Below are 15,519 nucleotides of genomic sequence, written 5' to 3' on the forward strand. Positions count from 1 at the left end.
GCTTGGGGGATTGTGCATGGGGAATCCACCCTGAGGGTTGACGCGGAGAAATTCCTCCTCTTCTCCCTTATACAAAGTGGACAAGATCTTTAGTAGAGCGGCGGCTGAATCCGGCCCCTTACGGCCGTAGCGGATGGCGTCGTCCTCCATGTTGAAGTCCCACATGGGGTGGCTTCTATATTGAAGTGGCTGCACCCCCTGCATAATGCATTCGGCCATAACCCCGATCATGGTTAGTCTGGAATGGGTTAACAATCTTATTCGGCCCATCAGGTAAAGGATGTCCCTGTCACCTCCCCTTTGAGGGCTCCGTGGGCGCCAGCTACGGCGCTTCTTTAAGGGAGCATTGTTGAATTCAGGGAGGCCGATCCGGATAGGATCCGGCAGCGGGACGTCTTCTATATAAAACCATTCCGAGGGCCAGTCTTTGGATGCCTTCTTTGGGGTTCCGGACAGATATCCAGTCCCGGCGATGCGCCACACTTCGGCTCCGCCCACTTGATATATTGACCCCTTCTTGGAACGGGGCACGAGGCAAAATAGCTCCTTCCACAGTCCGAAATGAGCTTCAACACCCAAGAACAGCTCACAGAGGGCTACAAAGCCCGCAATATGCAATACTGAAGCAGGCGTGAGATGATGTAGCTGGAGGCCGTAGAACTCCAGCAGCCCCCGGAGAAATGGATGGATTGGAAATCCGAGCCCCCTTATTAAGTAAGAGACGAGGCACACCCGCTCTCCTTTGGAGGGATTAGGGGCATTCTCTGCTTGCTCTCCGCCGTTGTAGACAGCAAGACCGGCTCGAACCGGGACCATATAGGCCGGGGGGAGAAATCCCTTGGTCTAGAGCATCACTAGCTCGCTATGCGGGATGGAACATCTCTCCCAATATCTAGGCTTAGGGCTGGAAGGGCGGGGGGAGCAGTTGCGATGGCTGGCCATGGTGGAATGGACCTTTGTCGGATGCGCTCTAATGAACACTCACGGAGGGGAGAAGGTGTGGATTGGATCTAAATCCTTGTCCCCTTAAATAGGGCAGCTCCTTTACGTGGCTAGGGGTGTGAATGTAAAAACACTCAGACTTTTCATATTCGTTTGACACGTGGGAAGCGACCATTATTGGGCATAGAAGCCAAGGAGCACAAACATCTACAAGAAACCGGACTTTATTCAACAGGTACACAAAATTTGGAGGAGAACCCGCCTTGCAATGCTGAAGACGATCTGCGTGCCGGACTCATCGTCATTGAAGCCTGGTTCGGGGGCTACTGAGGGAGTCCTGGATTAGGGGGTGTCCGGACAGCCGGACTATACCTTCAGCCGGACTCCTGGACTATGAAGATACAAGACTGAAGACTCCGTCCCGTGTCCGGAAGGGACTTTCCTTGGTGTGGAAGGCAAGCTTGGCGATACGGATATGAAGATCTCCTACCATTGTAACCGACTTTGTGTAACCCTAACCCTCTCCGGTGTCTATATAAACCAGAGGGTTTTGGTCCGTAGGACAATATACACATCAACAACCATACCATAGGCTAGCTTCTAGGGTTTAGCCTCCTCGATCTCGTGGTAGATCTACTCTTGTACTACCCATATCATCAATATTAATCAAGCAGGACGTAGGGTTTTACCTCCATCGAGAGGGCCCGAACCTGGGTAAAACTTCGTGTCCCTTGTCTCCTGTTACCATCTGGCCTAGACGCACAGTTCGGGACCACCTACCCGAGATCCGCCGATTTTGACACCGACACCCATCTTCGAGAAGAGACCTTTCGTCCTCCGAACATAGAACCAGGCGTTGAGCCTAAAAATTCCCAGGACACTCCGGATCCTGGGCCGGTAACATCAGAAATCTTTCAAATTCCATATTCCAAAGTGGGTCAGGGCTCGGATTTAAGCCCGCCCACCCACCACAAGCAATACTCTCCAAGAAATTCCGGTCCCCCGGACATATGCGACTTAATGTATGTACGGCAGCAACCTCGGGAAACAGTCCATCACTTTTGGGCTAGATTCCTACTTGTTAAAAACAAGATTAAAGATTATTGCGATGACGATGCGGTATCAGTCTTTTGCCGCAACTGTACGGACAAGGGGATCCTCAATGCCCTCAACCGACGTCGCATACAACACTTTGCAGATTTGGCACACATAGTACAGAAGTACTACGCAATGGAAAGTGCCTGGAAAGCCCAGATAGCTTGTTGGGAACCACCAGATTTTAAGCCACCCACCGGTCGGGCAAAAAGGATGCACCCTCATGGGGCACCTCATCATCACTCCATGAACAATAAAATCAAGCCCTTAACGGGACATAGAACTGTCCTTGATGAATGGCTCGATAAGCCTTGTCAGATACACACGACGCCAAAATCTGAACCAACACATAGCCTTCAGGCATGTTGGATACTCCAGCAGGTGTCTAAGAGCAGTGAGGTCATCCTTACCAACACTACCCCAGAGAAGTACTCCCTGGAGGATAACTTCCTCAATATGCTTATGGTGTTCGAGACCTTTTCTTCAAACAATCGGCGCAAAAGGGTGCTCTGCGACCTCACCGAAGCCAACCAAGTAGCCGCAATCAATCCTTGGAACGACATGGCAATAAACTTCAACGCTACGAACGAACCACGGGCCCGATCAGTCCGCGCACCAGCCGCTCTAGTTCTAAACACAATTGTGGACGGCTTTCGGTTGACTAAAGTGCTCATGGACGGTGGCAGCGGATTAAACCTCATCTATGAGGACACGCTTGACAAAATGCAAATGGACAAGAGCCGCATCGAGCAGAGCAGTACAACCTTTCAAGGCATTATTCCTAGTCAAGAAGCGCGATGTTTGGGAAAAATTAAACTTGATGTGGTATTCGGCACGCCTGAGAACTACATGTCCGAAGAGTTAATCTTCCAGGTGGCACCTTTCAACAGCGGATATCATGCCCTGTTGGGGCGAGATGCATTCACACGCTTTCAAGCTATACCTCATTACGGGTACATGAGGCTGAAAATGCCCGAGCCCAACAGAGTTATCACTATCGCTTGTGATCCAGACATAGCACTCCGTGCCGAAAACAAAACCGCATCGCTGGCCCTCGAGGCACTATCCGAGGCCCATGCGGCCGAGGAGCTCACCGCTCTGCGCGCCACAGTGGATTGATACGATGTAATTCCCGATAAAAGGCCTAAATCCACTTCTTTCAAGCCAGCGAACGAAATAGTCAACTTCCAAGTCCACCCGACGGATCCTAATAAAACAACAGCCATTGGAGCACAGCTGGATCCGACGGTCGATGCCGCTCTAAGAGCATTCCTGTGTGAGAATTGGGACATCTTTGCTTGGCACCCTTCGAATATGCCAGGAATCCCACGCAGACTGGACGAACACAGCCTCAACATAATAAAGGGGTTCAAGCCAGTTAAGAAGATGCTGCGGCGATTTCCCGAACCCAAGCGACAAGCTATGGGGGAGGAGCTAGCCAAACTACTTGAAGCCGGGTTTATTTGAGAGATAAAACACCCGGATTGGCTAGCAAACCTGGTCATGGTGCCAAAGAAGGACAAATTCTGGCGCCTTTGTGTCAATTTTAAAGACCTCAATAAAGCCTGCCCTAAGGACCCCTTCCCACTACCCCGCATTGACTAGATCATTGATGCAACCGCAGGACACGATTCATTATGTTTCCTTGACGCATACTCTGGATACCATCAAATTAAGATGAAGGAATCCGATCAGGCCGCAATGGCATTCATTACCCCGTACGGGCCTTTCTGCTTCAACACTATGCCTTTCGGACTCAAAAGCGCCGGTGCCACCTACCAACGCATGATTCAAACATGCGTGGAAACAAATTGGCAAGACGGTGGAGGCATACGTAGATGATGTAGTCATCAAAACTAAACATGTAGAATCATTGGTGAATGACTTACGTCTTACATTCAACAACCTTCGAACATATGACATACGGCTCAATCCGAAAAAATGTGTTTTCGGCGTTCCGGCCGGAAAGCTGCTCGGGTTCATTGTTTCCAATAGAGGAATCGAAGCAAACCCGGCCAAAATCCGAGCCTTGTCACAGTTAGCAATTGCAACAGACCTAAAGCAGGTCCAAAAACTAGCTGGGTGTGTGGCAGCCTTGAGCCGCTTTATCTCCAGATTGGGTGAGAAGGCGCTGCCGCTATATCGCCTGCTTTGACATACCGACCACTTTTAGTGGACGGACGTGGCAACAGCCGGGGTGGAAGAAATAAAAACTCTGCTAGCAAACAACCCAATCCTTGTCGTGCCAAACATTAGTGAACCCATGCTATTGTACATATCTGCAACTCACCAGGTGGTTAGCGCAGTACTCGTTGTTGAACAAGAGGAAGAGGGACATAAATTCCCACTCCAAAAACCCATATACTACGTATCGGCGGTTCTCACACCATGCAAATCCCGGTACCCGCACTATCAAAAGATAGCATATGCTGTTTTCATGGCATCTCGGAAGCTGCAACACTACTTTCAAGAGTGTTCGATCATGGTGGCCTCTGAGATACCACTCAATGATATCATAAACAATCGAGATGCCACCGGTCGCATTGCAAAATGGGCCATCGAGCTCATACCATTCTAAATAACATACTCCTACCATTCAAAATAACGTACAAACCACGCCGGGCTATTAAATCTCAGGTGTTGGCTGACTTCGTCACCGAATGGACAGAAGCCGAACTCCCTAAAGAGTACAACACATACTCCAACTGGGTGATGTACTTCGACGGTTCTAAAATGTTAGCCGGATTGGGGCCGGTGTCATCCTAACATCCCCCATAGGGGACACAGTCTGTTACGTATTGCAAATCATGTACACAGACTCCAATAACGGAACCGAATATGAGGCACTACTGCATGGTCTCCGGATGGCTGTTTATATGGGCATACAACGCCTCGAGGTGTGCGGGGATTCAAACCTCGAAATATCCCAAATAAACGGAGAATTCGATGCAAAAGATCCAAAGATGGCAACTTACCACAATGGCGTGCTCAAAATATCATCTCGGTTCGAGGGGCTCGAGTTTCATCACGTGGCCCGAGACAGTACCCAAGCAGCGGACATCCTTGCTCGAATGGGCGCTAAACGCGACCCGTCCCACCTAACACCTTCGTGGAAAGGCTCTTTAAGCCATTCGTGGTATGGAAAGACGAGAGCGGAAATACCAGTCCGGCGCCGATCACACCCCCGGATGCCGAACACGATTCAGACATCATTGAGGCTCGGGCATAGAACCAACGCCTTCCACCCATGTAATCATGGCGGTAATCGCCCCATGGACCAAACCCTTCCTGGCCTACCTTAATAGGCAGGAGCTCCCTGAGGACTAGAATGAGGCTTGTTGCATCGTTCGATGTTCGAAAGCCTACAAGGTTCATGAAGGAGAGCTATACAAGAAAAGCACTACTGGAGTCCTTCAAAGATGTATCTCCGAAGAGGAGGGACGGCAGCTCTTGGCCGAAATACATGCTGGTCTTGGAGGCCATCATGCCGCAGCTCGGGCCCTTGTAAGTAAGGCCTTCCGTACAGGTTTGTTTTGGCCCATGGCCCGAGCAGACGCATAGGACCTCGTACAACGCTGTGTCGGATGCCAGCTTTTTACCAATCAAAGCCATATGCCACCGACTGCCGTACGAACAATCCCCATTACATGGCCTTTCGCGGTGTGAGGGTTGGACATGGTCGAACCCCTTAAAGGGGGAAGCAATAAGAAAAAATATTTGCTGGTTATGGTAGATAAATTCACTAAGTGAATAGAGGCCAAACCAGTTAAAACGGCTGAAGCCGGACCGGTGATAGACTTTATATCCGGTGTCGTACACTGTTATGGTGTCCCACACAACATTATTACTGACAATGGATCTAACTTTATAGCTCAGGTTAAAAATTGGTGTGCTAATCTAGGTATTAAACTCGATTATGCCTCCATGTATCACCCCCAAACAAACGATCAAGTTGAATGGGCCAATGGCCTGATAATGAGCGGAATCAAACCCAGATTAGTGTGATCCTTAAAGGAGTCGGATAAACACCAGGCCGAGGAGCTCGACTCTGTACTCTGGGGGCTACGGACCACACCCAATCGCACGACCGGATACACACAGTTCTTCATGGTGTACGGCGCAGAGGTTGTCCTGCCCTGCGATATTATTCATGACTCACCTTGAGTGCGCATGTACAAGGAGAGAGAGTCTGAGCTCGATCGGCAAGACGACTTAGATGGCCTGGAGGAGGAGCGTGATGTCTCAAAAGCCCGTTTCGCATTCTACCAACAACAAACTCGAAGATACCAAAGCGGAGAAGTGCGGGCTAAGACTTATAATGTCGGTGAACTCGTTCTACGACTACCAGAGAAGAAAAAGGACAAGCTCAAGCCCAAATGGGAGGGTCCCTTCATTATAGATGAAGTTCTCAGTTGAGGAGCCTATTGTGTTCGCAGTGCATCGAACAATCGCTTAGAGCCGAACCCATGGAAGGCTGCCAGACTCCGAAGATTCTATGCCTAAGTCCGGACACATTGTTCGTTACCTATTTCTCCCCTTTTCACGTTTTCCCTTTTTCTTTTTGTTTCTTTTACGACTTCTAGCGTGTGTTCGGGTAAGCCGCACACTTGAGGGGTATACATCCTTAAATGTACACACCCCACCATAACTTGGGGCTTCCTTAAATAGAAGCTTATTATCATTTCAAGCATAAAGGACACCATATATATGTGTGCTATTCGCTCATATACATCATGTCTTCGCCATTATATGCACCTCTATGACTTAATTTTTTGCCAAGCTGGGTTGCCTGGATCCTGTGCTTATGCCCTTCGTTCCCGCTTGTTCGGCTAGGGCATAAAGGGAGCACCTCTGCGATTGTTACAACCGGGTCATCCAGACATGTACCTCAGACGGGCGAAGCCGAAAGATAGCGTTCTTAAGGGAATAATTGGTCGGCAGACAAAAAACAAACTACCTTCGTAGCAATATAAACTACCAAAATACGAAGACTCATGTGATTCTTTCACATCACGGCTTAGTCATGCATACACTCATGCCGACCCAGGGAGAGGAACCCTTAACGGAACTATTCTTTTTGGAAGATGTTTCTTACGTCAAAAAGTAATATAACATAACTCCCCACATACAGTTTGTCTATTCAAGCATTATGACCGGATCGCCTGGTTTCCGAACATACTTGGTGTTTCCCATAGGTATAGTATTCAGAAACACTCCACCCTTGGGTTTCGGAGGTTGAAGCGGAAAGTCTACCATGACAATCTTTTACAATTCGGTTGGAGATAAGCTTTGCCGATAAAGTGTATTATCACATAAAATTACACGCCTAATCTTTATCTATGACATCTATCGGGCTGTCTAGTTTACAGTCCTGCTATGAAAATTTGGCGGCTATCTTTAATTGGTCGTACACCAAGCTAACCAGAATTTCTTGTCCGTCTGGTCCCTGAGGTCCGACCCGGCCCATGTGGTTCAGATCAAGTCCGGTATACCGCATTTTCACCATGGCCCAGGCCTCTCGTGCACCTTCTTGACATGTCGATGCCTTCCGCAGCTCAAAACGAAGATGAGCTCCCCCATCATTCCTAGAGGAGAATCGGATGGCCATAAAGCCTTCGCCATATTACTCGTTGCTTTTCGAGCGAGCTCATGCACTTTGGATAGCTCTTGCAGAAGGTCGCCTTGAAATCCGGACACTTCTCCTTCGGGCTGCCCAGTTAACAAACCTACAGGAACATATCTCGTGAAAATCTTCCATCAGAGGATCTTATGAAAGTTAGGTTCAGGGACATACTAAATATGCCTCCTTTCAGCTTTCGGTTCTCCTTCAAGGCATCCGACAGTTGGGCTCTTATGTCCTTTAGCTCCTTGGCTTGCTTGATGTTGGCATCGTGTAGTTTGTTCTTCTCATCCCTGGTCCGTGTCAGTATACGTTGACCAGCGGCTTCTTGCCTTTTGGCATGCTGTTTATCCGCCTGCGCAGCCTTCAGTCTATCCTCCAGCTGATCCGGCGATCCTGCCGTCGTAAATAAAACAGTGTATATTTAAAAAATAACATTGTTGGCGCAGTATCGTATTTTCCGGACAGTGATTGACCTTACCATTCGGTGCCTTCTTGGACTTCTCCAATTCGGCGGTGACAATAGTTAGCTTGGTCCAACATTCTTCAAGCTCATTCGATAGCATGTCATTTTTCTCTGTGGGTACCTGATAATACAAGGATCCTTAAATCAGTTGGGCCAAACTGCTTCAAGTTTCGGGGGCTACTGGCACATGAGTATTGCATCTACAAAAGGCTCTCACCCGGATATCCTTTGAAAGCTAGTGTGTGGCTTGATACGCCCATTTTTCATCATGCTTTTATATTGATATTTATTGCATTATGGGCTGTTATTTCACTTTATGTCACAATACTTATGGCTATTCTCTCTTATTTTACAAGGTTTACATAAGGAGGGAGAATGCCGACAGCTGGAATTCTGGGCTGGAAAAGGAGCAAATATTAGAGACCTATTCTGCGCAACTCCAAAAGTCCTGAAACTCCACAGAACGTCTTAAAATAAATAAAGAAAAATCCTCGCCAAAGATGAAGGCCAGGGGGCCCACACCCTGCTCACGAGGGTGCCCCCCCCTAGGGCGCGCCCCCTACCTCGTGGGCCCCCTGGTGGCTCTCCGACGCCCATCTTCTCCTATATAAAGTCTTTCGATGAGAAAAAAATAAGAAGGAACTTTTCGGGACGAGACTCCGCCGCCAGGAGGCGGAACCTTGGCGGATCCAATCTAGAGCTCCGGCAGAGCTGTTCTGCCGGGGATACTTCCCTCCCGGAGGGGGAAATCATCACCATCGTCATCACCAACGCTCATCTCATCGGGAGAGGGCAATCTCCATCAACATCTTCACCAACACCATCTCATCTCCAAACCCTAGTTCTTCTCTTGTATCCAATTCTTGTCTGAAAGTCCGGGATTGGTGCTAGTAGGTTGCTAGTAGTGTTGATTACTCCTTGTAGTTGATGCTAGTTGGTTTATTTGGTGAAAGATCATATGTTCAGATCCTATATGCATATTATTACCCCTCTGATTATGAACATGAATATGCTTTGTGAGTAATTACGTTTGTTCCTGAGGACAAGGGAGAAGTCTTGCTATTAGTAGTCATGTGAATTTGGTATTCGTTTGATATTTTGATAAGATGTATGTTGTCTAGCCTCTAGTGGTGTTATGTGAACGTCGACTACATAACACTTCACCATTATTTGGTCCTAGAGGAAGGCATTGGGAAGTAATAAGTAGATGATGGGTTGCTAGAGTGACAGAAGCTTAAACCCTAGTTTATGCGTTGCTTCCTAAGGGGCTGATTTGGATCCACATGTTTCATGCTATGGTTAGGTTTACCTTAATACTTTTATTGTAGTTGCGGATTCTTGCAATAGAGGTTAATCATAAGTGGGAAGCTTGTTCAAGTAAGAACATCACCCAAGCACCGGTCCACCCAAATATCAAATTATCAAAGTATCGAACGCGAATCATATGAACGTGATGAAAACTAGCTTGACAATATTCCCATGTGTCCTCGGGGGCGCTTTTCCTTATATAAGAGTTTGTTCCGGCTTGTCCTTTGCTACAAAAAGGATTGGGCCACCTTGCTGCACTTTACTTACTTTTGTTACTTGTTGCTCGTTACAATTTATCTTATCACAAAACTATCTATTACCACTTATTTCAGTACTTGCAGAGAATACCTTGCTGAAAACCGCTTATCATTTCCTTCTGCTCCTCGTCGGGTTCGACACTCTTACTTATCGAAAGGACTAAGATAGAGCCCCTATACTTGTGGGTCATCAAGACTCTTTTCTGGCGCCGTTGCCGGGGAGTGTAGCGTCTTTGGTAAGGAAAAAATTATATAGTGTGCTAAAATTTACTGTCACTTGTTATTATGGAAAGTACTTCTCTGAGGGGCTTGTTCGGGGTATCTTCACCCTTTCCAGTAGAGCAAAGAGTTTCTCCTCAACCTACTGAACCTATTGAAAATGAAACTCCTTTTGAATTTCCTTCGGGTATGATGGAAAAACTGCTAGCTAACCCTTTTACAGGAGATGGAACAAAGCATCCTGATGAGCACTTAATATATGTGGATGAAGTTTGTGGATTATTTAAGCTTGCAGGTATACCCGATGATGTTGCTAAGAAGAAGGTCTTCCCTTTATCTTTGAAGGGAGACGCATTGATATGGTATAGGCTATGTGATGATATGAGATCATGGGACTATAAAAGATTGAAATTGGAATTTCATCAAAAGTATTACCCTATGCATCTTGTTCATCGTGATCGCAATTATATATATAATTTCTGGCCTCGCGAAGGAGAAAGCATCGCTCAAGCTTGGGGGAGGCTTAAATCAATGTTATATTCATGCCCCGATCATGAGCTCTCAAGAGAAATGATTATTCAGAATTTATATGCTTGGCTTTCTGATAACAATCGCACCATGCTCGATACTTCTTGTGCTGGCTCTTTTATGATGAAGACTACTGAATTCAGATGGAATTTATTGGATAGAATTACACGCAACTTTGAAGATTGGGACCTCGACGAAGGTAAGGAGTCAGGTATGACACCTAAGTTTGATTGTGTTAAATCTTTTATGGACACCAATATTTTCCGTATGGACTTGACTCTGAGATAGTAGCTTCTTTCTGTGAATCTTTTGCTACTTATGTTGATCTCCCTAAGGAGAAGTGGTTTAAATATCATCCTCCCATAGAAGTAAAAGTAGCCGCACCTATTAAAGTTGAAGAAAAGACTGTCACTTATAATGATCCTATTGTTCCTACTTCTTATGTTAAGAAACCACCTTTCCCTATTAGAGTAAAGGATCATGCTAAAGCTTCAACTATGGTTCGTAAAATCGATATTAAAACATATACACCTCCTGAGCAAGTTAAAGTTGAACCTAATATTGCTATTGTTAAAGATCTCTTGTCTGATAATATAGATGGGCATGTTATTTACTTCTGTAATGAAACTGCTAGAATTGCTAAACCGCGTGATACAGATAAACCTAGACCTGTGGTAGGCATGCGTGTTATTTCTGTTAAAATAGGAGATCATTGTTATCATGGCTTATGTGATATGGGTGCTAGTGCTAGTGCAATACCTATTGACTTATACAAAGAAATTAAGAATGAAATTGCACCTGCTGAGTTAGAAGGTATTGATGTCACAATTAAACTTGCCAATAGAGATACTATTTCACCAATTGGAATTGTTAGAGATGTTGAAGTCTTGTGTGGGAAAACTAAATATCCTCCTGATTTTCTTGTTCTTACTTCTCCGCAAGATAGCTTTTCTCCCATTATATTTGGTAGACCCTTCTTGAACACTGCTAATGCTAGGATAGATTGCGAAAAGAATGTTGTTACTATTGGCTTGGGTGATATGGTTCATGAGTTTAATTTCTCTAAATTTAGTAAACAACATCGTGAGGAAGAATTACCTAGTAAGGATGAAATTATTGGTCTTGCTTCTATTGCCGTACCTCCTAGTGATCCTTTAGAACACTATTTGCTAGACCATGAAAATGATATGCTCATGAATGAAAGAAGGGAAATAGATGAAGTATTCTTTAAATAGGAACCTATTCTGCAACACAACTTGCATGCTGAAATTTTAGGGGATCCTCCTCCACCCAAGGTTGATCCCGTGTTTGAGCTTAAACCTTTGCCTGATAGTCTTAAATATGCTTATCTTGATGAAAAGAAGATATATCCTGTTATTATTAGTGCTAACCTTTCATAGCATGAAGAAGAAAGATTATTGAAAACTCTGAAGAAGCATCGTGCTTCTATTGGATATACTCTTGATGATCTTAAGGGCATTAGTCCCCCTCTATGTCAACATAAAATGAATTTGGAAGCAGATGCCAAACCAGTTCATGATCCTCAACGACGTTTGAATCCTAAAATGAAAGAAGTGGTAAGAAAAGAAATACTCAAGCTTCTGGAGGCAGGTATAATTTATCCCGTTGCTGATAGTCAGTGGGTAAGTCATGTCCATTGTGTCCCTAAGAAGGGAGGTATTACTGTTGTTCCTAATGATAAAGATGAATTGATTCCACAAAGAATTATCACAGGTTATAGGATGGTAATTGATTTCCGCAAATTAAATAAGGCTACTAAGAAAGATCATTACCCCTTACCTTATATCGATCAAATGCTAGAAAGATTATGCAAACATACACACTATTTCTTTCTAGATGGTTATTCTGGTTTCTCTCAAATACCTGTGTCGGCTAGAGGTCAATCAAAGACTACTTTTACATGCCCTTTTGGTACTTTTGCTTATAGACGTATGCCTTTTGGTTTATGTAATGCACCTGCTACCTTTCGAAGATGCATGATGGTTATATTCTCTGACTTTTGTGAAAAGATTTGTGAGGTTTTCATGGACGACTTTTCCGTCTATGGTTCCTCCTTTGATGATTGCTTGAGCAATCTTGATCGAGTTTTGCAGAGATGTGAAGAAACTAATATTGTCTTGAATTGGGAAAAGTGCCACTTTATGGTTAATGAAGGTATTATCTTGGGGCACAAAGTTTCTGAAAGAGGTATTGAAATTGATAAAGCCAAGGTTGATGCTATTGAAAAGATGCCATGTCCCAAGGACATCAAAGGTATAACAAGTTTCCTTGGTCATGCCGGTTTTTACATGAGGTTCATTAAGGACTTCTCAAAAATCTCTCAGCCTCTGACTAATTTATTGCAAAAAGATATACCATTTGTCTTTGATGATGATTGTGTAGAAGCATTTGAAACACTTAAGAAAGCATTAGTCTCTACACATGTTGTTCAGCCACCTGATTGGAATTTACCCTTTGAAATTATGTGTGATGCTAGTGATTATGCTGTAGGTGTTGTTCTAGGGCAAAGAGTTGATAAGAAATTAAATGTTATTCATTATGCTAGTAAGACTCTAGACAATGCTCAAAGAAATTATGCTACTACTAAAAAAGAGCTTTTAGCAGTTGTATTTGCTTGTGATAAGTTTAGACCTTATATTGTTGATTCTAAAGTAATGATTCACACTGATCATGCTGCTATTAAATACCTTATGGAAAAGAAAGATGCTAAATCTAGACTTATTAGATGGGTTCTCTTGCTACAAGAATTTGATTTGCATATTGTTGATAGAAAGGGAGCTGAGAACCCCGTTGCAGACAACTTGTCTAGGTTAGAGAATGTTCTTGATGACCCACTACCCATTAATGACAACTTTCCTGATGAACAATTAAATGTTATAAGTACTTCTCATAGTACTCCATGGTATGTTGATTATGCTAATTATATTGTTGCTAAGTTTATACCACCTAGCTTCACATACCAGCAAAAGAAAAAGGTTTTCTATGATTTTAGACATTACTTTTGGGATAACCCACATCTTTATAAAGGAGGAGTAGATGGTGTTATTAGAGATTGTGTACCTGAGCATGAACAGGAACAGATCCTACGCAAGTGTCATTCCAAGTCTTATGGAGGACACCACGCTGGAGATAGAAGTGCACATAAGGTATTGCAATCTGGTTTTTATTGGCCTACTCTCTTCATGGATGCCCATAAGTTTGTCTTGTCTTGTGATGAATGTCAAAGAGTCGGTAATATTAGTAGACGTCAAGAAATGCCTATGAATTATTCACTTGTTATTGAACCATTTGATGTTTGGGGCTTTGATTATATGGGACCTTTTCCTGCCTCTAAGGGATACACACATATTTTAGTTGTTGTTGATTACGTTACTAAGTGGGTAGAAGCTATTCCAACTAGTAGTGCTGATCATAACACTTCTATTAAAATGGTTAAAGAAGTTATTTTTCCGAGGTTTGGAGTCCCTAGATATTTAATGACTGATGGTGGTTCACACTTTATTCATGGTGCCTTCCGTAAAATGCTTGCTAAATATGATGTTAATCATAGAATTGCATCTCCTTATCACCCATAGTCTAGTGGTCAAGTAGAGTTGAGCAATAGAGAGCTCAAATTAATTTTGCAAAAGACCGTGAATAGGTCTAGAAAGAATTGGTCCAAAAAACTTGACGATGCATTATGGGCTTATAGAACTGCATATAAAAATCCTATGGGTATGTCTTCGTATAAAATGGTTTATGGAAAAGCATGTCACTTACCTCTCGAACTAGAACATAAGGCATATTGGGCTATTAAAGAGCTTAACTATGATTTCAAACTTGCCAGTGAGAAGAGGTTATTTGATATTAGCTCACTTGATGAATGGAGAACCCAAGCTTATGAAAATGCCAAGTTGTTTAAAGAAAAAGTTAAAAGATGGCATGACAAAAGGATACAAAAGCGTGAGTTTAATGTAGGTGATTATGTATTGCTATACAACTCTCGTTTAAGATTTTTTGCAGGTAAACTTCTCTCTAAATGGGAAGGCCCCTATGTTATCAAAGAGGTCTATCGTTCCGGTGCCATAAAAATCAACAACTTCGAGGGCACAAATCCGAAGGTGCTAAACGGTCAAAGAATCAAACATTATATCTCAGGTAATCCCATAAATGTTGAAACCAATATTATTGAAACTGTAACCCCGGAGGAATACATAAGGGACACTTTCCAGAACGTTTCAGACTCCGAAAAGGAATAGGTATGTGGTACGGTAAGTAAACCGACTCCAAAACAATTTTTAAGGCAATATTTCTCTGTTTTGGAATATTTAGACAAATAAAAAAATAAGTAGCAGTCCGGGAAGGACACGAGGGCCCCACGAGGGTGGTGGGCGCGCCCCCTACCTCGTGAGCACCTCGTGTGCCTTCCGGACTCCATTTTCTTGCATGATACGTATTTTGGACGGTAAAAATTCATTATGTAACCTCCCGAAGGTTTTGACTCCCGTATCATGCAATTCTCCTTTGTTCTTGTTTCGAGCTGTTTTTCTGACAGATCTAGGTTATCATGACGGCCCCAAGCGCCTCCAAGGACAAGTTCTTCGAGAAGGTCATCAACCCTTACCTCGCGGAGGTGCTGTGACACCCTCAAACCATTGAGTTGCGTGATGGGTTGCTGCACATCCGCGGTGAAGAGGGACCAAAGGGGACCGAAAGCATGGAGACGAGGCTCGAAGCAGTGGAGCAACAAGTTTTCAAGTGCCAAAAGATGGTGGAATGGGGACTCAACTCTAGCCACATGATGATCGCGGAGTTCACTAGCAACCACAAGTTGGATGCTGACAACATCGGGGGGCTATCTTCAAGCTTCATGAGAAGATCGAGCACCTCCAAGCCCAAATCTATGACCTGCAAAACCAAAACTGTGAGTATGAATATATATTCAAAAGGATGAGTTTGGCTGCAGATTTGAGGATCCCGGAGACTCGATCATCTTTCTATGATGGAGAACCTATGCCTTGGAAGATGGACGCAAGGCCCGCATCATCTACAACACCTCCACCTTCTTCACCAACAAAGGAGAT

This window comes from Triticum aestivum, chromosome 3A (assembly GCF_018294505.1).
Source record: "Triticum aestivum cultivar Chinese Spring chromosome 3A, IWGSC CS RefSeq v2.1, whole genome shotgun sequence".
NCBI lineage: Eukaryota > Viridiplantae > Streptophyta > Magnoliopsida > Poales > Poaceae > Triticum > Triticum aestivum.